At 38.4% G+C, this 26662-nt stretch overlaps 1 pseudogene; it reads right to left on the bottom strand.

Annotated features, from left to right (window-relative positions):
* Nucleotides 1-10607: 10607 nt before the first annotated feature.
* LOC134640434 (uncharacterized) overlaps nt 10608-26662 on the bottom strand; it is a 35175-nt pseudogene continuing 19120 nt past the window's right edge.

The following is a 26662-nucleotide window of genomic DNA, read 5'->3' as shown; positions in this document are numbered from 1 at the left end:
TTTACTTACAAAAATTTACTTCTCATCTATAAAAGTGGTTACAAGGACTTTGACAGATTCTAAGCTGTCATATGTGTGCTGAAAAAAAGAAACACATGGCTGAATAAGTAAGATTTGCATGGTCAAGTTGCTGTTGTTTTTTTTTTTTAAATAACACTGACTATTACTTCCTCAGAAGTTCTGCATAAAACAGAAACTATATTAGAGCATGTTTCCAGCAATAAGCCTTAAAAAAGAATGCGCACATAGTTAATTATACTAGATGCAAAAACTGCTTTAACTGCTTAAAAAATAATTATCTCTGTCAATATGAGGTATATTTCATGTTAAAGTTACTCAGTCTTTATTCCTATTATGTGCTAGCAAACGAATGGTCTCGGTGATAACTAGATTTGCTATATTCAGAGCTAACAACAATATTGTCATTTTACACAACACTGCTACGGTTAGGTTCTGACTCTGGCGTTGCTCATAGACACCAGAATGCCTGTCGGAGCCGCTAGCTCAACTACAACACTGGTTCTAAGAGCAATTTCTGAATACTCTAATACATAAATAAAGTAAATAGATAAATACATGAATAAAGTAATACATAAAAATACTACCAAAACACATTTACTCTAATGAAGTATGGTACTAAAGCCAAGAACTAATACTAAAATTAAGAGTAGGATATGTTAGCAAGACTGTTACATTAAGGTTAGCTAGGTATAGCTAAGCAGTAATTAACTTAAACCCAAAACTCCTATATTTTGTATAAATTCAAAGTTTCACATTCTTCCAGAAACCCGACATATTTTCAGTACATTAAGATAAACTGGTAAATTATACTTACTGTAAGGTCTGACAACATACTAGGCAACGTAACCTCCATCTTTGTCTCCTTTGTCTCAGTGGCGCGAAAAAATAGCGCCCCCTTCCCGCCGCTGGTATGTCATGTTGCTGGGCAGAATTTGTTTCAATTTTCAGCATGTGTGTTCTTACTCATTTCATTTTCTACTTTTGCTTCAATTGTATTGCCCTAGTTCACATGTTACGGTCAAAATTAAGCCTGTTTGATGTGGATACTTATGCTTATAGTATAGCCATGGCCATTAATTGGTATGCCATACACATTGAGAAATAAAAAATTAATCCTCTTTCAGAATTTTAGTACACCATACACACCTTGGTCCACATTACATTATAAAATGTGTTATTTGTTGAAAGTAATGAGGAAATGATTATGTAAAACAAACAATAACTAAACATTTTATTTATTCAGTTAATATAGTTTTAATACATTGTTCATCTACAATTTATTTCACTAAACAAAGGGCTAGCATCAAATTACTGCGCTGCTAATTTTAGGTCCTGTTGTTAGATTCCGAAAATAACACACAAAATGTGTTAAACTGTGCAACACATCAAGTGTGTTAAGCTTTTTACACATTTTTTCAATGTTTACACATTTTCTTACACATGTTATGTTAAAATTCACACAAAATGTGTTAATAGTGTAACAACACATTTTTTGTGTCATTTTTTAACACATCCTTTCTAAGAGTGTAGTGTGAGAAATTGCGTCTTGTTGTGCTAGTAAGTGCAGGATCTTAGAAGCTCTATAATTTGGGCGTTCTAGTGTATGGTATTTTAGCATTTTTGCACCAGTGAAAAAAGGCAGAAAGGCCGAACAGCGGACGCACTTGTTCGTACAAAGGAAGCTGAGCTCAGCAAGACGGCTACTGGAGCCGTGGGAGGCATTCCTCTACGTGGTCTGGTTGAAAGTGTGTGAAAGATGGTTGTGTGATAGAAAGAGATGTTGACAGGGATAAGAGTTTTTGTTGTTTGTTTGTTTGTTTGTTTGTTTGTTTGTTTGTTTGTTTGTTTGTTTGTTTGTTTGTTTGTTTTGTTTTGGATGGACCACTGGGAGGGAAACTTCGGGAATACGACGCCTGATTTCAGGACTGTTGTGGGAAGGACTCTGTCCTTAGTTTATGGTGTTTAACACTTTTGCACCAGAAGGGAAAGGCCGGATGGTGAATGTGCTTGTCCACAAAGCTGAGCCCAGCAGTACTGCCAGTGAGGCCGTAGGAGGCATCCCTCCGGGTGGTCAGAGGAAATCCAGGTTTTGATTGTATGATTTATTTTTCTTTCAGAAATGTGGGAAAGAATACATGGAGTATGAAGTGTGTAGAAACTGAGGAACACAGTGAAGAGAAGTGTGTGTGTATGTGTGTGTGTAAGAAGTGCTGTGGGCGTGTGTATAACAGAGAGTGATGGATAGAAGAATAAGAGAGGGAAAGTGTTATTGAGCAGTGATGAAAATGGTATTAAATAAATGTTTTAGTGTGTTAGTACAGGTGGCTACGGAAATGGATCACCGTCCTCCACAAGCACAGCGGCCGGAGCAAAATGATAGATTAACATAATTGGAACCACACCCAGCTGTGTCTTGGCTGAATATATCACAGCTTCCCCTTCATGTAGATTTTACACTAAAGAACAAGCTTCGAGGGCAATCAATCTCTCCCTGAAGACAAAAATGCAGTTTGAGAGCAACGGCGTCGACTTCAAGAGTCAACAAGGTGAACTGACAGCAACACTGCCCTAAACCCTAAACCCTAAAGGGTTCAGCAGCATGTACGAATACCATCGTGAATGCAAGCATGCGCTCCTGATCACAAGCTGAGAGGTTCACCAGCGACATCACTGTGTGTGAATGGACTTGAGAAGACTGAGTTTCACATTTGCCATACTGGGAGTTAAAATGGCAAAGGAAGAGACTGAAAAGATTGAAAGACATAAGGCAAAGCTGAAGAAGAACGGCCCACTGGCCTCTGACATGCCACAACTGTGAACTGCTGCAGATGTGGGAGAGGAGACAGCCGCTGTGAGAAGTGGGAAGAGAGCATGGAGGAAAAATGAAGTCTGTTGTTGTTAATGTGAGAGCACATGAAAATTGGGTTGGAACTGTGGCTATCTGTCTTGTGGAGGTTGATAAAGAGTCCGTAGGATCGCAACAAAGGTAAAAATAAAACGCACACAAACACACATAAACAGAGAAATGTGAAGGAAAGGCAGCTTGTAGGGACATGCCCTGCTGAATCTGCAGCTCCACTGCACACACAGCCATTAAACCTGCCTACTAACATACACACACATGCAATGAAGATCAGCTTGTTATCTCTCATCAGTGTTAAACTAGTGTAAATTTAACAGACACTTGTTATCAAATGCTGAGTGTATCCACTGCTGACAATTAACTCTCTAGATTGCAGGACAACAGTTTAACTTTTGTGAAAGAGAAACAAAAAGAGAGATTCTGGTATGACTGACCAATGATCAGATAATAAATTTAGTTGTTAATATAGTAAATTGTGAGATGCTTTCTGCTTGATTGGTGCAGCATAAGTAATTTACTGTATGAAGGAAATTCTCTTTTGTGATAATATTTTGAACGTGCATTTCTGTTGTCCTGTCAATTTAGTGGGTTATGAGCTGATATGCAAATTATTTGATTGTTACTAGATCAGGGAAAGATGACTGGATTATAAAACAAGTGAATAAGATGTAGCGGAGGGTTGAGTTTCCTTTTTCTGATGCATGGGTGAAGCTTGCATCCAGATATACACTCTGATTACATGAGAAGAAACTTGTTTTGTGAAATACACGATGACATGTTACACGTTGACTTTTGGAGAAAAAAAAGGAGAAAAGATAAATAAAATGATTGGGTCTGTGAAAATTAAAAATGAGTGAAAAAGCACAGACCTGGGGAAGAAATTCACATTCCAGTGATATAACATTGCTATTAAGTGATTAGGAAGTGTTTAATGGTGAACCTTAGTGTTGTGTGAACTGTGCAGCTGCAAATAAAAAAGGGGGGGAAATTTCTCTGTGTATTTAGCAGGTGGAACTAGATCAGTTGGCCCCAGACTTTCCAGAATTGCGTGATATTCTTGAGCACTTGTGACTTGCAGTTGTGAAAAGCGGCCAGTAAATATGATGTGGGGAAAATGAACAAAGGTAGTGACTCTTAAGTCTGATTTCAGATCATGCAAGAATCAGTTATTATTTAAAGCCAAAAGCAGTGACTGCAGCACTGCATGGCAGGTTCTAATCCCTACAGCATGTTGTTTCACCTGAAAGCAAAACTTTTCCTGTGATTTTTCTGGCAGATTTTGGGGTTTTGTTTTAGTACCACGCTGATTCTGCCAGTTAGGTTTGGGTTGTTTTCTTTTTCTAAGAGAAAGATTGTTTTTTTACACTTAGACATGTCCGGAACCGGGCCTAATATCTTTTTTTTGTAACAGTGCGCTTAGGAAAAACCTGCCAGGTATCATCCCTTTGGGGGTGATATTTTGTGTGTTGATGATTTAATAATCAGCTCTCTTTAAGCAGATTGGAAGTAAGATTGGAAGTAAAAGCGCTATAAAATACTTTACTGAGAGCAAATACAATCTCCAGATTACAATGGCTTAGGAGAAGTACACCCACCTAGGGCGCTGACAATATTGGATGGTAAGTCCTGTGTTTAAAAGGATTGTAGCGATTCAATCCATTTCAAAAGGAATAAGAATTGTTTTTATTTTTGGAATGACGTAATATTGCTGCCAGTGGATATTTAAATTCATGCGCAGTTTTCCACTATCAGCAATGATTGGTATGAATGTATGTGACTGGACTGATGATGTGGACTGCAGTTTTGACTAAGTTGAGATTGAGATTAAAGACTGCACCTTTTTTGTTTTTTTTGTTTTAGGATTAGTCACTTCTAATGCCTAAACCACCCCAAACAGTGAAAAAAGGGTGGATGTATGTGTTTTTTTTGCTTGCTTGTTTTTGCAGGAGCATGAGGACGACAGAGACCAGAGGAGGGGAGACTATAGGTTCACATGAGCGCGTGTGGGCCCTGCAGATTTAACCCTTTAGATAGCACTTTTCTGTGTTACTGATTTTGTGTGAAGGAAACTGTTTTATTGGCTGCTTGTTGGTTACAGTATCACAATGTATTGTTGGAAAATGTTACAGTGGGAAAATGTGTATTCAATGTGAAACACATAATGTGTTGAGACCAGTTTCACTTCTTCCACAGAAAATGAGGGTTGACCACATGATTTATAGCAGCACCTCTGGAATCTGTTGATCCAGACCTGACCTCCAGGACGCTCCGCTGCTAATGTTTGTTTTCTCTGAGGGTCTTTGTGGAGGATTCGGCACAGACACAGTGAAGTGAAGATTAAGCAGGATGTGCAGTGAACACAGAACATCTTATTGTGGGGCTCATTATCATATCACTGTTGAGCTCATAGTGTGAAAACAAGTGAGTGACATTATTTAAGAAAAGTCACTGGTTACAGTAGTTTTGATTAAACACATGGGATGATTCATGATTTAGGCAAATTATGAACACAGTAATGTTTTAATGATTTGGGGAAATAAACTGCACATGGCACACTTGTGTCTGTGGTGTTGTTTGCAAGTGTGAAGTTTGTATTAACTCACAGATTTTGTTATCTAGGTAATTGTGATGTGGATGATGGCTTCAGGCGGAGCCAAACGTTAGACCCACTTAACATGACATTAATACTGATTTTATTCTCTAACAGTTTTACAGGCCTGAAATGAAGCTCCAGAGGAGAATTTCTGATATTGGTTGAGAAATAATATTACTAATTTTTTTCTTTTTATTCTCCTAATTCTGGTGAGTTGACTCATGAGAGAGACCATGTGTCAAACAGGAAGGATTCCAGGTTTAACATGTAAACAATGTTTTCCATGATTTTACTGTTATTTGTATGATTAATAGTTAATGTATTCAGGTATTAAACCTCTACAGGTGGTACATCCATGTTCACATAAGGGTTTGATGATGGTTGATACTTTTCCAAATTGTTAGAAGTTTTTCCTTCTAGTAAGGTCTTACAGGTTCAGCAGCCAAAGTATTGCTGGAAGAGATCTTCCCAAGGGTGGAATCTCCTGACTGAGATTGAGACTGGGTGCTAATCAGAAGTCTTCAGAGACCCAGCGGGAAGCAGGGACCATTCATGGCACAGCTGACAGCCCAGGCAGTGGTTGAGGTCAAGGGTCATGCCATTTGGGGTCCTGCTAGTCATCATGAGAAGATTCCAGAACAACAGCAATAACCATAAAGCTGCGTTGGAACGAGAGAGTGAGGGGTGAAAAAAGCGCCCTCCTCCAACAAGAGCGTGCCAAGCTCCAACTCAGCGACTGCAGAGCAGACTCTGTGTCACCCAAGAGGGATCAGCGAATGAGTGCAGATAACACCTGCTTAAACAGCCAAGCAGTTTTGCATGAAGAAGTTCGGTGTGTTTTTGAGTTAAGGTGGTCGTTGGTGTGACGTTTCTAATCATTTTACAAATGATATGCATTTACACGACTCTCCGAACATCACATACTCTTTTTAGAGTCCTGAGCCTCAGTAAAAGTGACTGGAGTAGTAATAGCATGCAAATTTTGCAGCTACTTGAATAATAATTATTTGTACTTTGTGTACATTTTGCAGGGCAGCTAGACTGTTTTTCTAGCATGTCAATTCCTGGTGCGTGAGTGCATTAGGGCCTCATTGTCTGAGTAAACATAGGAGTCTTTTGACATGTGTATGCAACTTTGACACATTATTTGACACCCTAAAGTTAGGATTTTGGATTCATCACATTTCATTGAGGGATTTTGATAGGCCTCAAACATGCTGGAAGCACCTAGAGAATTAGGTAATTCTTCCAGAGTTAAATGTGGTTGTTTTGGTTTCCCAATAGGCATCACTGATATGGGGATAGTAAGGGTAATTGTAAATGCTTTTGAGATGTTGTGAACTGTTTAAATGGGCCCGTTGCCCTACAACAGTGAAAAGTACAATACACTGCATAGATAGAGAGGCAAAATCGAAAAAATTTACCTCAGGAGTGTGTGATGTTTGATGAGGCATGTGTGCCTGAATCCCTAACAACACTGGGGATGAGGGTTCTTTTACAGAAACAGTTAATAAATTGGGAAACATGAATATATGGATTCAGTGATAAAGTGTCTACCTCATCTTAACAACAGGGTTTATGAATGAACAATTTGATGTAACTAAGGTTGAAGTTTTCTTTTGCAGATCAACAACAAATGCTGATTCATTTCTGTATATGGTCTCATATTTAGTTTTCTTTTATGATATAACAGTCATCCTTTAAACAAAGGGCGGAGACTCAGATGGAGTGAAGATGACCATAAAAGTGTGAAATTGTTTTTGTTTTTTCTTCAAGCTATAGGAAGGGTGCACACTGTCAGTGTGCCCCAGGGCGGCTGTGGCTACCACCACCTGCCATCACCAGTGTGTGAATGTGTGTGTGAATGGGTGGATGACTGGTTGTGTAAAGCGCTTTGGGGTCCTTAGGGACTAGTAAAGCGCTATACAAATACAGACCATTTACATTGTGAATTATTTGAGTACACAGTGGTATTGATGTTATGTTCAGTAGTTAGTAGTTAGAAACAAAATCTCCATGTTTGTTTTAATGTGATTCTAATGGGGTTGAATCCAAAGGGTGGAATGTGGTGGCAGATTTCTTTTCTCATGTATTAATCATATATTTTAACCATATCACTTTAGTATAGTAAGAGCACTCCTGTCACCAGTTTGTATGCATGTGGAATGTGATCACAAGTGAGGCCCAAGTTTTATTGCACCTTCACAGCAGACTCGTTTTCCTCTTGAGGGCTCTGGAAATCCTGTTCAGATGAGGTGACGGTTGGTCGGAGCTTTTCTTAGACTGAACAGTTAAGGATCTGCTAATAATTGATCTGTTGTGGAATGTTCTTTGTTTAAGAGTGTCTGTGTCTGCATATATAAGATGTAAGGGCGGTGGCCACAGTTCAGAGATGGTCCTAGTGTTTCACTGGGATGCTCTCTCCACATTGCAATGTGTTCATTACACCCACTTCAAATCAAGCTCACTGGGTGTGTTGCAGGTTATTGTTAAATTTTCCACAACAATGGGCATGTCAGATTTCACACAGGTGGTTTGTTGTTACACTCTAGAAATGGAATGAAGGTAAAGACTTAAGAGTTTTTGTTATTTACTGCTTAATAAAATTAAAGGAACAATTTGAAAACATATCAGGTCTCAGGAAAGGGAAAAAAACATGCTGCATATTTATACTGATGTGGGCTGGGCAAGGTGTTAAGAACGAGAGGATGCCACATCATTTGATGAAAAAAAAAATTATCAACCTACAGAGAGCTGAATTCATAGATATGCAGAAAATTAAAGTGAAAAAAATAATGCAGCACACCAGTGAACTTGCTGAAATTTCACCGCAGCAACTCAAAATGGAACTCAGTAGTTTGTATGGCCCCCACATGCTTTGGACTAGGTGGACTAGGTCACCAGATCTCTGAGCTCCTGGACAGTTTGAGGCGCAACCTGGTGGTAACAGATCGACTGAAACATAATGTCCCAGAGGTGCAATTTTCAGCCATTGGGAAGCAATATATCAAGTTATGTGAAAAACTGAATCTCGATTGCACAAATGTTTTTTTTTTCTTTTGGTTGCCCTTTAGGGGTGACTACAGTAGATCAGCTGCCTCCATCTCCCCCTGTCAGAAACATCGTCTTCTATCACACCAACCCTCTGCATGTCGCCCCTCACTACATCCATGAATCTTCTCTATGGTCTTCCTGTTTTCCTCCTGCCTGTCAATTCGATCTTTAACATCTGTTGTACAATATATCCACTATCCTCCTCCTCTGTTGACTGCTGTTTGACTGAGGAAGAATAAAGTAGTCGTGGTAGCCAATCACATGACCACTTAAAGACAAAGCAACAAGGTGATATATACCAGTTTTTAAATTGTGCTGATAGGCCACGTAAAACCAGAGTCATGATAAACATTCATGGTGTTTTTTTCTGAATACTTTCGTCACGTTTACTAAGGACAGCGCTAGCAAGCACTCTCTGCTTATGACCAAAAAAATTAAAAAACAAAACAAAAAACACCCCTTTTGTGTTGGTGGAAAAATGTTTGTTGTTACACTCTAGAAATAGAATGAAGGTGAGATTTATTAACCCTCTGTGTGCCGCGCCTCCAAATCACATGACTGATTTAAGCTGACATAGCAAAAAGCTAAATTCAGACTCGTGAGGTTGTGCTGAAAAGAATGATACAAAGCAAGGTAAGGAACAAATAAATAAATAAAACAATTTGAAGGTGAAATGCAAATGTAAAATCAAAAGGAGTCAAAAATGGCCATTTATGTTTTGGACCTCAGAGGGTGAACCCAACAAATCATGAAAAAATTGGTTTACATTTTTGTTCATGCCAGTGCAGATTCCTGACATTTTGTGTAAATTTAAGCATGTAACAATTGGATTTCTTTCTAACGAAAAAAGTGTGAAACTTAAGTTAGACTCGTGTTTATAAATGAACCACCCATGTTGTGTAGCTTTCTGGTTTGTATACTTATTGGGCTACATACTTATTTATTATACAGGCTACAGTACATAAAATCAAAATTTCCATGTTTTATGTAACTAAAATGTTTAATTATGTGGGCTACAGAAAATAATTAAGTTATAGACAATATTTATATGAAAAATGTGTATACTTACTGCATTTGAATCATTTTAACCATATGTAACCACTTACATATGTGTTTTAAAAAAAAGGCTTTAACTTTGCCGCCACCATTTGATTTTCTTCTTTAGATCCATCCCTGGGTGGTCGTGTGATGGTCTGGGGCAGCTCTGCTGCTCCATGACGACTTACTGTTATTGATGGAACCATGAATTCTACTGTCTGTCAGTAAATCCTGATGGAGAATGTCCCCCATCAGCTTGTGCCCCAAAACTCAAGCACATTCAAAACACACCAGTAAATCCACCTCTGAATGCTTATAAAATAAGAGCAGGAAAGTTTTGTTATGTCCAGACTTAAATCAGACCGAGATGCTGTGGAACAACTTTAAATAGGCCGTTCATAGTCGAAAACCCTTCAGTGTGGCTCAATTAAAATAACACTGCAATGGAGAGTGGATCAAAATTCGTCCGCAGTTATGTGACTCATTTCCAAATATAAAATATGCATGACTGAGTTGATTCTTGCTGCCACTCTGCTCATTATTTAAATACCAAAATGAGGCCATAAATTGTTATATACCAAGTGCTTCTGCAAGAAAAATCACAGAGTTAAATGAGAGTACATTTACCAGTTCATTTTCTTATACACCTTTTATTGTTTCATCCTCTCTAGTAATGACTTTTCTCCTGCTGTTCCAAGTCACATGTAGCTGACTGATATTGCAATCAAGCAGATTAAAATGAACAAAAGAAAAAAATAGAAACAAAAAGTTAAACTGTATTTCATGGCTTAAAAATGAGTGAAAACATTTAGGAAAGTTTCTAAAATTAAGCCACATGGAGTGTGATTTTTTATCTCTGACATTCAACATGAATCCACCAGAAGTACATGTAGCATCACAGTTCCTCCTCCTTGAGACAGCAGCAGGTTAACAACAGTTACAAAGTGACGACCTAAACCGGGAAACTGATTTGAATTGTTAAGATTTTAAAATCATGATTTCACATTTCATTTCCAAATCCAATACAAACTTCCCTGAAATAGCCGGGATTCATGATGTGACCTCTTCTATATTAACTTTGCACGTTAACAGTTACCCAGCATAATATTGCACAGTACATCAAATTGTTTCATTAAGCAGATGCAACAAGACAGATTTGCAAAGGCTCTCATGACTTTTGCAACTTTTCTCTTGTGACTATCAGACAGTTTGATTTTCCTGCCGAGATGCTTTGTGTGCACTGAATATCCGAGTCCACTCTTCAAGCTCTGCCTTCACGGCACTGGCATCAGGTCGGTCTTCTGGTTTCTCAGACAGCAATGAGCTAATAATTTGCTTCTGTTTGAAAACAAGAAAAAAAACAAGGTGTATGCATAATGTCTTGTGCAATGAAACCTCTGATAAATAATAAATATATTAAAAAATTTATATGTTGTGTCCAGACAACTCAGCAATCAAACAAGACCTTTTATAAATGAGTAAACCACTTAATGTAAGTTTTATCACTACTCTGCTGATGACCATCCTGTGAAAATTTAAGCACAGTATGAATATGGTATTTTACCTCTTTGGTAAAAGTCACTGAAAACTCTTCGGGGAACCTCTGCCTTCTGACGTCAGGCCAAATCTGGTGTTAATGAAGTGATTAAAGAACAAAGAGGACGTTAGTTTATACAATAATCGTTCCAATTACACTTGTTTGAAGAATGAAAATATTTAAAACACATAAAAAACCACCTACAGGTGCCGAGTTATTTATATATAATAGCTCCATGCATATGCACAATGGTTAAAATGACTGCAGTGAATCTCACCTTTGCACTTTCATAGCCAGTAAAAAGTTTCCAAAGGAGTTCAAAGAATATCAGCCCCAAAGCAAACATGTCCACTTTTGTGTCGTACTTCCTCTCACTCTTCTGTGACAGACAAACAGTCAAAGGACAAATGTATCTGATGTCATATTTTTCTCAATCATTGTGCTAAATGTTACAGTTTTGCTTGAATTTAACAAATCTTATTGCTTAAATTTGAGGGTCAAATAAAATTCTGCAGGAACAAAAGCTGATGATTTTACAGCTCTCACCACTAAAGAGAGGTGAGACTGAGCTTTGTTAAGTGTGAAAGGCTCACATGTAGTACTTAGGCTGATTATAAAATCCTATTTATTAACCAATGAAACACACGAAGTAAACATTATTGTCAGTATAGACCAGGGGTCAGCAACCTTTAACACCCAAAGAGCCATTTCGACCCGGGTTCCACGCAAAAGAATACACTGGGAGCCGCAAATACTTTTTGACATCTAAAATGAAGATAACACTGTATATATTGTTTTTTACCTTTATGCTTTGTGTGAACAACTAAGGTGTGTTGCTTATGAAATCCATGAAGTGCTATAGAGAAAATTACATTTTATTTATGTAATTAACACATTTTGAACTCTTAAAGAAATATAACAAAAGGAAAGACACCCAGCTGAACTAAAATGATCCATGTAGCAAACAAAAACTGTTGTGAGCCGCCACCCTTATATCAACTTTGGGCTTTTGGAGCCTTGACCTGACTTTTGAAAAATCATTGGAAAAAAAAGCACTATGCTGCTGAAAAAAGAAAAATAGATATTTGCAAAATTCTGCCTAAATATGTATTTTACCACGTTAATGTGTGTGTGGCGGGGCGTCATCTGCAGCGCCACTGCAGGGGAGGCGGACGCACCTGAGCGGCACCCGCAATCACGCCTCGCCGCCTTAACCTCTGTGCTATCTATGCTGTTGTGTTGTTGTTGGTATGTGTCGGGCTGTGAGCTGAAAAGCTACAGCCGGCTGTATGTGTACAGCAACCGTGTGTGAAAAGTGGTCAATAAAGAGATGCTGACAAGCATGTTCATGCAAACATCGTCGGGTCTGCCGTGACATGTTTACAACTTCTGCTCCTGAACCTCTGCGCACAGCGTCTGCAAATCGGGGCTGTACGAAGTCACTTTCATCTTTACGCAGGACTGTAAGCTGTCATCTGTGAGGTGTGAGCGGTGTTTGTTTTTAACATAGTTCACGGTGGAGAATAGCTGCTGACATAATGTGGATCCGAAGATCCATAATTGGCCTACCTGGAGTTGAAAGTCTCGATAAATGCGCGGCGTTTCGGCGGGTATACCGGCTTCCGCGAGTGTGACGCTTATTGTGAGCGATGAAAAAATAATAAAATATAATTTTATTTTTATATTTCAATATCACAATAATCTTCCAATTTAGAACTACAAGGTGAAAAAAAAGAACTAACATAAATAAAATACACTTCAGCTAAATACTTCTAATTTATTTTACCAAACCACGCGGAGCCGCACTATAAGGACTAAAGAGTCGCATGTTGCCGACCCCTGGTATAGACCGTCTCACTTGTTCAGGAGCCATGTAAGATGGAGTTCCTTTGCACACTGTTCTCTCTTCATCATCATCATCACTGGTGACCAGACCAAAATCCCCAATCTTCACTTCTCCTTCCACTCCAAACATGATGTTTGCAGGCTTTGCATTCAAAAGAAAAAAAAAACACAACACATAAACCCCTGACTCACACATTTACTGCCTACATACCTGTTGATAATCAATATGGCATCTGTTATGTGTCTCAGGGCGCCTAAAGACTCTTGTCATAGTAAACCAGAGGACACATTAAGGGGCAACACACTTTATTTTATAAGTACCTTCTATTCAGCAGAACAATTTTATTTTGTCTTGAAATTCGCTGCATTGTCTCACCTTAAGGTCTCTGTGGATGTGGTTCTTGGAGTGAATATACTCGACTCCACAAACTATTTCTTGAGCAATTCTCAGACTTTCTTCTCTACGCTTGGAGTCTTGCACACTCTCTTTATTCTTCTCATCAATCCAGTCTGTCAGTGTGTTTTTGGCACATAACTCCATCTGAATATACAGGAACTTTGTCTTTGAGTTACCTACAGTGCTAAAAATTTAAAAACAGCAAAAAGTGACGTAATTATTTAACTTTTTAACAAAAAATTACTATTAAAAGTAGGTCCACAGGACTCACTGTGAAGAGGCATAACTGCCATAACTGTCATCTCTAAGGTCCCACTCGTATCCAGTATCCTGCATCCAAAACGTGTAATATCTAAAAATGTTACGGTGGAAGAGGTCTGATAATGTTCTCACCTCTCGAAGAGATTTTCTGAAACACAATAAGAAAAGTGTCAGTACAGAAAGTGCACAAGTACCGAACATATAACACTGAATGCTGGAATCCTACCACGGCATACTTAACTCTTTATAGCAGCCGATCTTCACAGCATATTCTTTCTTCAACTGTTTATCTTTTATCTGTGTGTGTGTGTGTGTGTGTGTGTGTGTGTGTGTGTGTGTGTGTGTGTGTGTGTGTGTGTGTGTGTGTTGACTGAGTGACTGAGGTATTTCTGAAAATTACCAATGATTTTGGCAGGTTTTTCTGCACGGCACAGTTACTTGACACTTACCCTTGGCTTACATTAAAATTGTTACTTAGACTGTGGTCATTAGATTGCTGCTGAAGCTAAAAAGCTCTCCAAGTTGACGTCAAGCTATGTCCAGCTGCTCCATAAGCAACAACTGCTTCCGATTCTGGATTTACCCTTCTAAAGGATCTCTTGTTTCTCATACACACAAGGTGGACTTGCATAAATGACCCCAGAGGTCTGCGCTACTGTCACTTTTTGGCCATGAAAGCTCCTCACCTTCTGGAAGTGTACTGGCAAAATGCCTGATGGGGCCAAACCCATCATGGAAAGGAAAATGTTTTCTTTCTTGTGTCCCATTTGACTGAACTGCTTTTCCTTTTTATTTTCATTTGTTTATTAATTTTTTACTTTATAGAACTTTATCACTGAGTATGTTTCTGTTTACTAATAACATTGTCACTCAAAACAAAACATTGAAAAAATCGACTGGATTTTTTTTTAGCGGCACTGACTTGAATTTAATTAATTTGCCTGCATGAACTCCGAGGAAGGAAAGAATATATAAATGATTGCACCTTTATGACTTGGGCTTGTTAATTTTTTTGAATCTGTAGTGAAAGCCACCACAGAGGCTAAGACTCCTTTTCAGTGCTCTTAAATTGTAATACTGTATGCCATGGACCATGTACAGCTAATGGGACACAGACATTAAGTCATTACCTATCCCCATTCTCTTCCCCTTTGTGGACTTGTCCTTTATTAAAGTGGTTTAAAATAAAGTTCTTGTTGAGTACCTGACAGATGTGCTAGTCTCAGACCCAGAAGATACAGAGGATGCCTAAAATGCATAAACAAGTATTTGGTTTTTACAGTGAAAATTTGACATAATGGTAAAACATAAACATGGTTCTGCTCCTATTGTTGTTTACTATTGTTCTATTACTATTAATGTATTACTGTTGTTATTACTTTGAATTATGTTAGAACAGACCTGGGAATTAGAAGGGTTTGAGGAGTTACTTGCAGTGTTTTGTGATGATGATTCACTGTTGTTCCTAGAAAAAGATGATACAATTACTTCATAGCCTGCAATATACACAATGCTGTAAGCATGTTTATATAGTTATAATTATTGGTGGGTTTTGATAATCGATTTTCTGATTAAAATTGATTTTAGCTTGAATAAAGCGATATCGATTAATTAAATCCTGAATCGATTTTTAAATATAAATGTATTTTGCCAGAAATGCCAGAACCTCAGGTTAAACCTCACAAAACTATCTCAAAAACCATCAAACAGTTAAAACAGTAAATGAGAGCAGGTAAACGGATTCCACACAAATATGTAAACACAAAGAGTTGACCCGATCATCATCAGAATCTGTGAGATGTTGACTTTCTCACCCAACGACACATACACAGACACGCCGTCGGGGATGAAAGTCGACAGCTCACAGATTCTGAAGCTTCAGGTTTGTCTCTCTTCAACCAAAACTGATTGAACCAGCAGCAAAAGAAGATCAAACCTATGCTTCACATTTTGCTTCACATAAACATCATTAATTCCCTCTTACTTTTGTTTTGTTTCCACCACGATAAAATCACACTTCCTGCACAGCTCTCTCTCTCTCTCAGTGTACTTCAAAAACAGATTCCCATCGAAAATCTCTATTTTCTGCATTATTTGCTTGCTTATTACCCACCAGTATACCATTGTTTAAAACGCTGTCGGCCGCTGTTTTTTTTATGATTTCTGACAAGAAAGCCTCGTTTCTGCAGTTGGGACCTTGTGAATCAGAATCGAATCGACTCTAGAAATCGGTGACGATATCCAGCTCTAGTTATAATACTGTCCTGGTGTCAGTAAGTGCCTTACTGTGCAACTGATGATGCTAATGATTCAGGTGGAACACCATCTTCCGATGCTGTTGGCCTGATGGACACCTAAAACACACAGCAAAATAATTTATTTTGTGCATATTTCACCCAAAGGGAAGCCATTAATTAACCTCCTAACAGTGTGTTCACACCGAACGCGATAGAGGCGAGCGAAAATGCCCCAAACACCGCTAATTTGATGCGTGCACATTCGCACCTCAAGGCGTGTCCAAGAAATATCCATCGCGGCTCAAAATTACATATTTTGACGCTGCGTGAACCGGATGGAGGTGGCTCTTCCTGCTGAGTCTTGTCCTGTGGAGGTGGCTCTTCTATGTGGCTAGCCACTTCACAAGCGCATGGCACAACATAGAAGAGCCACCTCCACAGGACAAGACTCAGCAGTCCATCTGCATCTTAAGGATAAAGGTCACTCTTTCGAGGATGCCAATGTTCACATTTTGGACAGAGAGGACAGATGGTTTTGAAAGAGGAGTGAAAGAGGCCATCTATGTCCACTGTGAGCGACCATCTTTGAACAGAGGCGGTGGTTTACGACACCAACTGTCTGCCATCTATAATCCAGTTTTGAGTTCCCTCCCCAGACGCCTTAACGCCCACTCACATCCTGGGCCATCTGACCTCAGGAATTCACATGACAAGGTGGGGCCAGGTTTCACAATGAGCTCACCCGAAACCCTGGCTGATTAGGTCCCACACCCGCTTTCACACCTTGGCTCATGTGATTAGAGGATCACCAGGGGGTCCTTTGTCCCTCTTTGGGGGGATACTCCCACTGGGTTTAAATCTGGGACTCTCGGCCATTTGACCTTAGAACTGAAGAAGGTTCTCGGATGAGAGGTGAAACGTCTTCAAGCAACTTAAAGAAGTCCAGACGCTTTTCTTTGCAAACTCCTTTGGCTTCGAGGGTTCCTTTGTTCTTGCCGTCGCCTCGGCGCTTGACCCAGACTTTCGCTCTGTAGTTGCTTTTTAGCATAGTACTACAAAAAATTGTAAATCTGTGATATATGGTTGATAAACGTAATGGTAACTGTATAAATGTGTTCAAGGACTTTGTTATTTTTAATGATTGGAGAGCACCCGCTTCAATTCGCACTGAATTCAAACTTTACGTTGCACGCTCACCTACCAATTGCGTTTGCACCTTTTGTCCACACGTTAACTGCGTTTTTGGTCACTGAAAATGGAGATTTCTAAAAACGCCTGCCAGGGTGGATATTTTCAAAAACTACTTTTTTGCATTTATGTGTGGACTAGAAAAACGGAGAAAACGCAGCGTCAAAGGTGTGCGCCTTTTTTGACGTCACACTGAGCGCCACGTTATTGTCTCGGTGCCATGAATTTCTACAAATGTCCCGCTCTACTGTACAAGACAATGAATACCTGGAGGGATGTACCACTGAGAGGGGTGCTGCGGAATAGTCCAAGTGATCGCTGCTTTAATTTCCCGGTCAACTATACATAAATTGCACGTAGACACGATTTTTTAAAGCTGGTGAACTAGACCAAGTCATTGATAACAAATGAACAATAAATCTACTTTCTCTGGTACTTTATACCCGCTCAGTTGCAATGCAATTTAATGCTCAACTACAAATCGATGGTTTTTGATGGTGACCGGCGCCGAATGATCATCAACTATAAATAGACGTTTTCTCGACGTTATTGTTGTCAGCTGGTCGACTACAAATAGATCAAATATCAATGACAAAAAAACAACGGTAAATCAACATTGTTACAACGTCCCTATAGTAAGACCGTCGGTTTACCACAGTATTTCAATGTTGTTACAACATTGGCATTTCAACCCTGACCATAACGACGGATCGGATGAAAAATCAACATTGATTCAATGTCATCTTGCTATCTGGATATATATATATACATATATATATATATACATATATATATATATACATATATATATTGTAGAATTAAAGAAATTAGTTTACTGCTGAACTGTATATAACCAGCATCCTTATCATTACATTAATTATCATTTCATCAAAGCATTTATTGAAGCTGTCGGCATTATGTTATAATTTGTATTACAGGGGTTATCATAATCAAATATTAACATGTTTATTACAGGTGCAGTTATAACCACTTTAAATCGTTGAGGTAAATCTATCATCTTAAAAGCTTATAGTTACAGGTGACACAAGGAGGACAAGTCCATGGAGACCTCAAAGGCCTGAGATCATCACCATATTTGGATGGATGCCAGAAAAGGGGAACTTCTGTGTCTGCAGTTAATTCTTAAATTACATGAATGCTCTGTACATGCAAATTATGTGACTGTAAACGCAAGAGGGGGCGTTACAATACCCTGATGTTATAAAAGCAATCTAGAGTGTATTTTGGGTAGAGATGTACAACTGATGTTATGCAGTTTACACCTCTCCACGCTGCGTGCATTCATTAAAATCAATTGTTTGACCGACCTCTTTTGGACCATCATTGTTTTACTCTCGTCCTCAATTTCGAACCCGTAACATTTGGTGCATTGGCCGAGGGTTGAGAGAGGGAGAAAGTTGGAGATTGAGACCGAGAGGGTCCGAGGTGCTCAAACGGGCAGACACGAGTCAGTGGTCGAAGTGAGTGGACATAAGCCGGCTTATCTAAAGGTAAGGCACTACCTGTTGAATTATTTCCAAACTGTGCCAGATTGACGATTACAAAATTAAAAGTCTACTCACTGAAATTACTGGTAAAGGTCTGTTTTGATTTTGGTGAAAATCTCATGAGAACTAAAGTATAAGTTGAAGTACAGATAATGAAACGTTGAAAATAAGTAAAGAGTAAAGAGAATAAGAGAAAATAAGTAAAGAGTAAAGAGAATAAGAGAAAATAAGTAAAGAGTAAAGAGAATAAGTGTATTTAAAGCAGTTGGACTGCAGAGTCAATTTAGAGTTATAGGTTATTGGTGAATTTTGTGACAGTAATGTCTCAATTGATTATAAAGCCGGGCTTGGACACCAATGTGGTTGGTTTTGTGGTTTTGGATTTGAATTTTTTCAAAATTTGGTAGGTTGTTCGCTTTTAGGCCTTGTAAATATTATTTCATTTATCAGACGTCTCTGTGTTATAATTTCTACTTATAATTTCTATGTTGGTATATAGGCTCTGTCTGCCACGGGCACTGCAGCAAGCTGGTTATTTTGAGATTGTGTGTCTGTGTCTATGTAAATGAGATGCCTGTGACCTATTTAGAGTGACATTTCCTGTTTACTAATGAGTGGCTAATGACTGACTGCAGAGCCTGGGTTAAGGACGACTTATTGGTGTTTTAAGGGAAGAATTGCTTTTATTTCTACTTTGTTGGCATTACGGTTGTTAGATACGAGGACTATTTTATGATACATGTAGAATTGGAGTATGGGTTTTGCTTTAACACGTCCTTGAACGACGTAATACTTGTTGAAAGTAATAGGACTTGTGTTTTATTGACTCTTTGTAATCACACCGTGTTTTTTGACTAACATTTTATAACAGTTTGTGTAAATACACCTGTTGGATTCAGGGTATTGTGTAGTTGAATATACAGGGACAGGGGATGTTTATGACGTAACCTGTCGATGTCACGCTGTGGTTTCAGATACTCATTACGGCTTTTTAGTAACTTCAGTAATAAGGCGATCAGAAGAAGCATTATTAGATTTTGCATGTAGTAGTATTGTTATATTTCGGGCCCTGGAATTATACTGTAGGCAGGATAGAAATCTAAATCCCACTGACGCTGATTGAAAACACATAAGTATATGCACTTAGTACACCCACTCAAGAAATGATTGTGTGACTGATGCTACAAAACTGACCTAAAGAATGGTGATGTGTGTGGAGAAGTGTTAGTTGTCCTGATGTGTGAAAGAGCGCTATTAAAATGTGTGTGAGTGAAATGAAGGCATATTGCTTTTAAATAAAGATTTAGTAGAATTACTGATTATTTGTAGACTGTGAAATTAAAAAGAAGTCTCTGCAGAAGCTGTAGAAACAGGAAACCGTGTGTGTGTCTGGGACAGGAAATGCATGCCCATAAAAGGGAAGCTCACGGTGACAAGTGTGCACCCAGAGTCGAGAGAGAGAGTTAACTCTGGGCAGATGAAGCAAAAGGGAGGTTTTAAGATAAACAGTGAATATGATACTAATTATATGCTTTAGTGTGTTAATACAGGTGAACGTCTCTAAACCCGGAACCCTTGAGCACAGCAGCAAAAGCATAGATTAACACAATTGGGAAAAACAGGCCACTCTTTGGCTTAAAATTATAGCTTCACCTGGCACTTTGTCCTTGACTCTGAGAAGAAGCTCAAAGGCCAGCTAATCCCCTGATGAAGACCGATAGAACATCGTGGATCAACAGCAGACAAAAGGAACCGAACTATTAACACTGACGACGCCAGCAGCAGCATGTATGCAACATGTACTGTGAATTACAGGCTGGGCAGTTGAACAGTGGGATAAAGAACTGTGGAAAAGCATTGGGCACTGAGTTTCATGTTTGCCATGCTTGAAAGAGAAGACTGAAAGATGGCTGGAGAAGAACAAGAGAGTAAATGAAAATAAGATTGACTGACGACTCCAGAAGCAGAATGGAGGAAACCCCATGATAAAATATGCAGGGGGAACTGGAGGCTGGTCAAGAACAGTGTCAAATGACTGGGGGGCACTGAGGCGAAGGAACTGAATGTGGTATTTTGCCAGACTGGAACTTAACATAAAAGAAGACGACGGAAAGATCAAGACAGAGAAGAAACAGACTGTGTTTGCTTTGAAGGCCGAACAGGACAGTGGGAAGAGAGGGACCAAGGTCAGGTGAACCAGGACAAGTTTGACTGCGAGCATATAGGATATGATTGGGTTGAAGTTGAACGCTGGACTCTTGAGGTTTTAGGGATGTCCACCACATCACAACAAAGAGGTAAACAATACAAAAGGTAAAGATAATCAAAATAACTGACAATTATATTAATGAATAGAAAACACACATATACAAACTGTTACAGGTGAGATTATTTTCGAAACGAATCAGAAGTGAGATAGTTTGAATGTAGAGCTCAGTGAAAAGATGCATAAATTAAATATGAATACATGAAAATGCAATGAATACATAAGGATGCAATGAAGAAGCAGCTTACATTCATGCAATGAAGAAACTGCTTACACTCAATTAAGATGATCACCTGGCATGCAATGAAGAAAACAGCTTACACTGCATTTACATGACCACATAACGCAAGGAAGAACACGCTTACATACATGACATAATTGGTATTTTGACTAGAGAAAGAGAAATGGGTGGTTTAGTGGGTCGTTTAGGCACCCGTGATAATAATGCAAATGTCTTAGTTTGTTATTTTCAGGAGTAAAGCAGACCCGGACCAATTCTCCAGATGCAGGAGTCTGAAGAAAGTACAGGTTAACATGAATGGATATGTTAAGGAAAGTTTCTGGTTGAATTGTTTACAGTGTCCAGGAACCTGACAGCAAGCCCTAACTGGTGGCGGAAGATCAGGAGGGCTGTGATCTAAGGTGGGGAAGTAAAATTTGGGTTAGTGATTGGGGGATGGAGAAAACTGACTCTTTAACTGGAGAATGGGAAAGTGTCTGTGAGACTGTGAAGCCAAATAGTATGTTTGTGTGTGCAAAATAGCACACACAAACATACGCAATGAAGATCGGCTTGCTACTTGTATGAGTGATAGAATGGTGTGAATGTTTAATAAAGTAGTTTAAAAGGGTGACTTAGGAGTGCTCTTGCACTGATTGATAAAAATAAGTGATTAGTATAGAAAGAAAATGAAAATAATTGAATAATGTGATAAGGTTTAAACATGTATTTATCTTGTGACTGAGTATGAAAATTAGTTGGAGAGCTAATGTGAGTGATGACAGAGGAGCTTGCTGTGTGTGTGTGATTGAGGCCTTGAGGAAAGGAAGCAAAGTAGACAGTTGAGAGGTGTAAATTTGATTAAGAGGTTTATAAATTAGTGTTGACACATTGTTATAACGTGTTTATATCTTAGGCTGAATGTGAGTTTGGTAAAGTGCTTAAAGGGGGATATTGTGTACGAAACGGTGTAGCTTTTTACGTTTTGGGTGTGTTCTATGGGTGAAATTTAAGATTGTTGAAGATTTTTGAGGTTGTTGTTTTATTTTTAAAGAGGGAGTTTTAATAAACATGGACATGTTTAAGGGGTTTTGTAACAGTGCACTTATAAAGAAAAAACCTGTCAGGTGATTTTGTTTTGTACTTTGATGAGCTAATACTCAGTTCTCTTTTTTTTTCTCATTTTTGTTCTAAGCAGGCCTGCAAAAGACAACAATGAATAACGACGTCGACAATAGTCTCAGGAAAACAAAAAGTAAGGTGACCTTTTCCGAATTACAATGGGTCAGATTGTGGGTCCCTGTCTAAGAGGATTGCAGCGAGCCAATCCAGTCCAAAAGTATAAAGAACTATTTTCTTAAGAAACGAGTAAAAAGAAAATAAATGATTATATAAATAAACTGAGTTTGCTGAAGGTGGTAAATCTGATTATTTGTGTGGAAGTCTACCAACACCCGATGTTAATGCGTGTGAGTGAATGTGTGGGAATGGACAGGTGAATGGACGGACCAGGCAGACCATAGGTTGGACCGACTGGACACTGACAAAAGACTGGACTAAGGTTGGACACATGACTGATAATTGTTATGTTTTAAGTTTTGTTTTATAACACAGGTTGGATCATAAGTGGAGAAAGGGAGTATAAAAGGTGATGTTCTGGTTAACACACAGGCTTTTGTTTATAGGACGTTTCAAGGATGCAGGCTGTGGATGGAGCCAAGAAGGGATTTTGACATGATGATTAATTTGATTTCATTCCTTAAACACAGGTTTGAAGGCCCGGAGCAACTATACCTAATATAATATGATTAACTTTTCTTTTAATTCCCTAACCTGAGTGAAGGATTTTGAGTTTGTAACACATGAGATGTGTCACAAAAAGGGGTTGTTAATATATGCGATTAGCTACATGAAATGTGCTCTTTTAGGGTTACTAAGCAAATGTCTACGTGACCTTTACCTAACAACCTTTGTGATGATAAACTTGTTTACCGACTTGCTCTCTTGTAGAACATACAGACTTAGGAAAGGGGAACCTCAGCTCTGAGTTTTGAGAATAACTCTGTTAAGTTGACAGGAAACACGTCGGAACAGCCATATAGGGCAAATGTATTAGAGCTTGTAATTAAATGTGGGACTTGAAAAGAGGAAGCAAATTTGGTACAGGACGTACTTGAGAGGATCAGATGAGAGAAGGAGAAGGTCAGGAATAGTTTAAAGTAAGATTGAGAAATTAAATGGGGTAAAAGGGGGTGTAGCTTCAGGGCAGTTCACAGCCCGGCGTAAACGCAAGGTGCTGTCACACAGCTTAAGTTATTTGGTTGATTTATTTTATGACAAAATAATAAGGAAATATTAAAAATATACAACACGTTGAGGAGATCTCTTTTGTTATATTTTAGTGTTTAACATGGAAGATGCCTCTCTGGAGCTTCTCTCCTGATGCTACCCCACCAAAAGACGCTTATCCATAGAGACTATGTCAGCTCCCAAACAGACAACAACAAACCAAGACTAGCAATAAACAATCTAAACATAAATAATAACAAATAAAGAACAATACAGAATAAAAATTTGAACCGAAGAATAAAATAGTGAAATGTGGATTATTAAATATTAAGTATTTCTCTTCAAAAGTCTCTGTTAGCTGACGCCAAGCGGTCGCAGCAGATGGCTGCCCGTACCTGAGCATGGTTCTGCTGGAGGTTTCTTCCTGTTAAAAGGGAGTTTTTCCTTCACACTGTTGCCAAAGTGCTTGCTCAATAGGGGGTCACAAGATTGGTGGGTTTTTCTCTGTATATATGAAGCACCTTGAGGCAATTTTTGTTGTGATTTGGCGCTATATAAATAAAATTAAATGGGAATGTATTGAAGTAAACTTAAATGTCATAAACTAGGAATTAGTTCATTTCTCAGGGGAGAAATGAAAAAACGGGGACTGGTGTTAGGAATAAAAGCTATATTTTTAATATGAATCTGCTCATTATCTTGTTTTATGTACTTTAATAATGAAGGCTGGCTTGTAGAGCAAGGCCACCTTTTACTCACAAACAAGTGCTCAGCCAGACTGAAAAACAGGAAGTTTTAGTGCACAAGGCATATTAATAAATATAGACACAAAAAGAGGAACCCCCATATAAACAACATTCAAAAATGTGTGAAGTATAAAGTACCGAAATAACACTATATACGTCACAGCTGATGATTCTAATGTTAGAGAGCTCTTGCAACTGGCGTCTGAGCTGTGCAGAGGTCACTCTTAAGACAGGTACTTATGTAGGTTAGCATAAGGTTGAGCCCAACAGAAGCAAGGCACCCTAAATGCGCACAGCATGCAGCAGGGGTTGCCAAAATAATATAGGAAACAGCACATGTAGGGAGAGAATACTCACTAAAAGTTCTGACTAACATAGTGTGGTGGCTTATGTGAACTTGCAGGTGTTCACTATGACATCATTAGCACAACAGAGACTGAGTAAAGTTTTAGATGCTCTAAATCTGACACTTACACATGAAGGAATCAATATGGCAGATTTAATGGGATTAGGAGGACCTAATTATTGTACTAAGACAGCAGAACTTGAAGGGAGAGTCAGGGAAGATTTAAAAGCAGGACCTGTTGGGATTTGGGATTTAGAGATTCTTTTATTACTATCATATAATCTGCCTTATGATGACTGCATTAATAACATGTTGTACAGTATTATTTTAATAGTATTGAATATGTTTGTCATAACAGTGATGTCTATATTTACAGGTTGAGTTAATTTCAGAAACAATGCATAACTGTGCTTGTTTAGAGTTGATGTTCCGTCCAAAAGGGTTTTAAGCTTCACTGGTGAGAGTGTCCAGGTGATACATGTTGAGGGAAGATGAGAACATAGCAGGTTAATTGCATGCACGCTTACAAACACACATGATTTAAATATAGGCCAGGCCGAAGGCCTGGACTTTATGTAGCTTTTAAATTTACAGCTCCTAACTTGCAGGAATGGCGTGGAGTGTAATAAATGAATGGAAAACATGCTTACAGACACAAACATGAAATGGATTTATTTTACAGGGTAAAGGTGGAATACATGTTGCTTTGTTTCTGCTTGGCAACTACTGAGCCGGGTGAAACAAAATGTTGTAGATAATAGAAACTTGTCTAACTGGTATTAACAGTAACTTTTGCATGTTATGTATATGCTTGAAGCAAAAAGAGGCGTAAATGATGATAGAAAATTTTGAAGTGTGTTTTCTAGCGGAAATTTAGGCTGACATAGGGATGGTGTATATTTTACCCGGGGTGTTTTTAATAGAACTAAAAGCGTTGCTCACACACATAAAGAGTATTGAGATTAAGTAAAGTTAATATAATGGATAGAGCCCAGAACATGATATTGTCAACCAACTTTGAATAATTCAAGGAACCTTAGATGAACACAGTAGGTTAGTAAGGTGTAGCAGAGAAAGGCTGTAAATATTTGCATCACCTTTGACTTATGTCATATATATATATATATATATATATATATATATATGTATATATATATGTGTATATATATATATATATATATATACACATATATATATGTATATATATATATATATATATATTTCACTACATTCTTGCTCTGGGTCACCCTCACTCTTCACCCTTCACCTCACAGCCCACTGAACTGTACGGTTTCAGAGAAAATTATACATAGAAAGATAGACAAATACTGTATTGATCCTGCCACATAATGAAGAGTTATTCTACACTTTTACAGAGAGAACAATAGGAATGATTTCCTGACGTGTTGCTGATGGCTGAAAGGTTGAATCAGAAGGAGAAGGAGCTCTGCTGCTTTACAACAGTGGAATGGAGCAGGTGTGATGAGTTGTCCATGATGGAGAGACGTTTGTTCAGTGACCTCTGACCTTCGCCGACTCAAACAAAGATGAAAATATTCAAAGTACTGTAATTTTCTCTGAAACCGTTCAGTTCATTGGGCTGTGAGGGGGAGGGTGAAGAGTGAGGATTACCCAGAGTAAGAATCCATTGAAACCTTTTCATCATCTCTTAGTTTCCCTGTAATATCAGCTTAAAGTTGAGAATATTCAAAGTACAGTACTGTAATTTGGGTAGAGTTTAGTATTAATTTTCTCTGAAACGGTACAGTTCTTTGGGCTGTGAGGGGGAGGAGGAAGAGTGAAGGTGATCCAGAGTAAGAATCCAGTGAAATATTAGCGTCACCTCTTACAGTTTCCCTGTAATATCAGCTTAGAGTTGAGAATATTCAAAGTACAGTGCTGTAATTCTCTCTGATGCCGTACTGTTCATTGGGCTGTGAGCCAGAGGAGCAAGAGTGAGGATGAAGAATCCAGTGAAATATTTGCGTCACCTTCAACAATTTTCTTGTAACAAAATTTAAAAAATATACAATACCACAAATACAGTACAGCAATTTTATTTAGTTGGGGATAAGGTCGGGTTGAACAGAAATGTACAGTACAGTGAGAAGACAATGCTTTGGAAATATATTGTCAACTCTTACCGAATTTGTAATTTTTAAAAAATTATTTTCAATGTGTAGTGTAAGAATTATAAATTACAAATTTATGTCATATATATATATATATATATATATATATATATATATATAT

Source organism: Pelmatolapia mariae, linkage group LG13 (genome assembly GCF_036321145.2).
Source record: "Pelmatolapia mariae isolate MD_Pm_ZW linkage group LG13, Pm_UMD_F_2, whole genome shotgun sequence".
Classification (NCBI taxonomy): domain Eukaryota; kingdom Metazoa; phylum Chordata; class Actinopteri; order Cichliformes; family Cichlidae; genus Pelmatolapia; species Pelmatolapia mariae.
This window is presented reverse-complemented; position numbering and strand designations above follow the sequence as displayed.